General features: G+C 39.6%; 1 protein-coding gene across 1 annotated transcript in view; it reads right to left on the bottom strand.

Moving 5' to 3' along the window:
• LOC101858593 (protein scribble homolog) overlaps positions 1-3,105 on the bottom strand; it is a gene marked incomplete at its 5' end in the record, with an annotated part of 97,722 nt that overhangs the window by 42,848 nt on the left and 51,769 nt on the right.

Below are 3,105 nucleotides of genomic sequence, written 5' to 3'. Positions count from 1 at the left end.
TCTACTGCCATTGTTAACGGCCAAGACACATTTCTCCTTGCGAGATGAATAAAGATTGTTATTGCCATTGTCATTGTCAAAACCCTTTATTACAAACATAAAGTTTGCTTGTTGGTTTGCTGTGCCTGCGTCACACTCCGTTTCTTTTGGTTTATTATTTTGTTGTTTAGTTTAAATTGGTTTCATTGGTTATTTGTTTGGTTATATGTTTGGTTTTCTATTTGCTTTTTGTTTGAAAAGGGTAAAAAAAATATCGGGGGGGGGGAGGGCCTGCTCGTGAATTGTGAGGGGGGGGGAAGAAAGGAACATACAAGCGGCATGGTACCTTTCAACCACCCACTTACAAGAAAGGAGAGAGAAAAAAAAGGATAAAAAAGGGGGGTGAAAAGCAAAGCAATGTCTACTGGTGTCAATCACTATATATGGGGTTACAGTATTTTACAAGCACTATCAACTAGTCAGAGGATACTTGAGCACTAGAGTTATATAAATACTGTCGAACCAGTCCAACACAACCACCTATAGCTGAGGAGAAAAATCATTCTCTTGAACAGCAAAATTGTAATATGTGTCGCAACGTGGTGGAATCAGGTGCTTGACAATTTTTGGGGCATGTGGAGTTATTGGTATCAACTTAAAGCTGGCTTATTTCGCTTGTTTTCCATGAAAAGAATACATTATATTAATCTTGCTTAGAGGGCAGTCGAGATATTTGCAAAAGAAGGAAGTGGGAGTTGCCAGGTATGTATTTTAGAGCAAATAGCTGCGAAAGCTTGCAAACTAAAAATGTATACTTTTTATACCTTTTAAATAACGTTTTCCAGTAAAATCCATACAGAAATGTTTTAAATGGACATAAAAGGTGTTGAGCCAAAAAAAACAAAATTCGATTAAAATTATCAAACTGGAGAAAAAATGGCAATTTCTTCAATTTCACTCTCTGGATCTATAGCGACAACAAAGCTGGATCTTCAATTTCATTTTTTGATGAGCAACTGGTTCCACCACGTCGTGACACATAGAGAAATAAAACAGGTGGGGAAGGGGGGGGGGTTGTTTGTACAGGTGATTGTCTTAGACAGGTGGCTGTTTGAACAGGTTCAACTGTAGGCTATTGTACATGATGCTTGTTCATGCTGAACACATCCCCCCCCCCTCCCCCCATGCGACCTACATCTCATACTGACACGAGTGAGGCCAACCCAGCAGAGGAGTCTAAAAATTATTTGCATCATTGGTACTTTCATAATGTCTGGTCTATATGTGATGATCTCATAAACTTCAAATTATTTTTAAAAATCTTTTTTTCTAAAAGGGAAATGACAACCAAAAAAAAATAATAATAAACGAAGGGAAAAAAGCTGACTACAGATTGCACTCAGAAAAGCCATGAGAAAGAACTGAAAGTTTAGGCTGTTGTTATGTTTTTGAGCTGACAATAGCATTAGCATGACTCAAATATGTACTGTAAAAACATTTAAGTGTGTGTGTGTGTATGTGTGTGTGCGCGTGTACATGTGCGTGTACATGTGCGTATTCGTGGGTGTGCGTACATGTGTGAGTGTGTGTTTTTAAGTGCATGTACATGAGTGTATCTGCACATGTGTGTGCGTGTGTACATGTCTATGTGTGTATATGTACATGTGTGTGTGTGTGTGTATGTGTGTGTGTGTGTGTGTGTGTGAGTGTGTGTGTGTGTGTGAGTGTGAGTGTGTGTGTGTGTGTGAGCAAATGAGAAACAGTGGGCGGTGTGTGCATGTGCACACGTGTGTGTATGTTTACATGTGAGTGCATGTGTACATATGTTTACATCTGTGCGTGTGTGCATGTGCGTGAGTGTATGTGTGCGTGAGTGTATGTGTGCGTGAGCATATGTAACACACAAGAAGCACGTATCCAGGAAGAAGACATAGAGAGGAGAATACCTCTTCCTCCATTTCCCACTCGGCCGTTTCCTTGAGCATCTCCTGTTCCTGTCCAACCACACACAACGGCAACAGACAGAGAAAATTGTGGAGGGAGGGGAGGGGGGAAAAAACAACAGGGAACTGTAAGTCAAAAATGCCATCAACCAGAGAGTTATAGTTTTGGTTTTAGAAAGGGGTGTCACGCCACTAGCAACACAAAAAATATCACAAAGGTGCAAAAGTTCTAGACAGTAACAAACAAACAAATAAGAGATGGAGGTGAGATAAGGACGACAGATTGTCACCTCAGAATTATTTTGTCCAAAGTACTCTAAGTACACTCGGGACAAAATACTTTTGAGGCGACGAGATGTTTGACAGGAAAGAAGGAGCAAACCACACTAGAACACCCGCCACACACCCACTAAACCTAGTAGCACAAAGAGAGAGGACAGTCTAAAGCATGCAACAGACATAATATAATACTATAGCAAACACAAATCAAAATGCCCGGGGTAGGAAACTAGAAGGCAGGGGCTAAAAAGCTTCATTTTTTAAAGTTATTTGCAGACCAGTCAGAACCCAGGGCTAGTAAGAATCAAACCTCAGACCCTGCGTACTCTCCGCCGAGTACACAACCATCATGCCAAGAAAATCCCCATGTACAGTCGTTAAATGTGAGAGATGTGCCGACAAAATGAGTCGCTTTTCCTATTTTAGCCCTTTGGACATTGATTCGTCACATTTGTAGGTTGAATATATACAGTTGAATATGTACAATAATATATAAGTATGAAATAACAAAAGACATGTTAAACTTTCGTAAAATGTCATCAGTTGAAAATCGAAATTTGACGCTATATGCATCGGATTTTCACTCGATATCACTCTCCGTGAATAACTAGCGAAAAGCAACTCGTTTTGTCAACATCCCTCATAAATGAACAAAGTTTATTTCATGCGAAACAGTTTTACGTAGGAGTACATTTGTGTGAAAATAATGACTTGTCTTAGGAGTATACTTCAATATGTGGAAATCTTTTTATATTATTAAAAAAGAACCACTTGACAGGTATCTCCTACTATACCCCAGTGCAAAAAAACACAAAACATAGCGAGAGAGAGAAAGAGAGAGAGAGAAAGAGAGAGAGAGAGAGAGAGAGAGAGAGAGAGAGAGAGAGAGAGAGAGAGAGAGAGA

This window comes from Aplysia californica, unplaced genomic scaffold, assembly GCF_000002075.1.
Source record: "Aplysia californica isolate F4 #8 unplaced genomic scaffold, AplCal3.0 scaffold01249, whole genome shotgun sequence".
In the NCBI taxonomy this organism is placed as follows: domain Eukaryota; kingdom Metazoa; phylum Mollusca; class Gastropoda; order Aplysiida; family Aplysiidae; genus Aplysia; species Aplysia californica.
The sequence above is the reverse complement of the archived record's forward strand: the minus strand, read 5'-3'. Positions and strand labels throughout refer to the sequence as shown.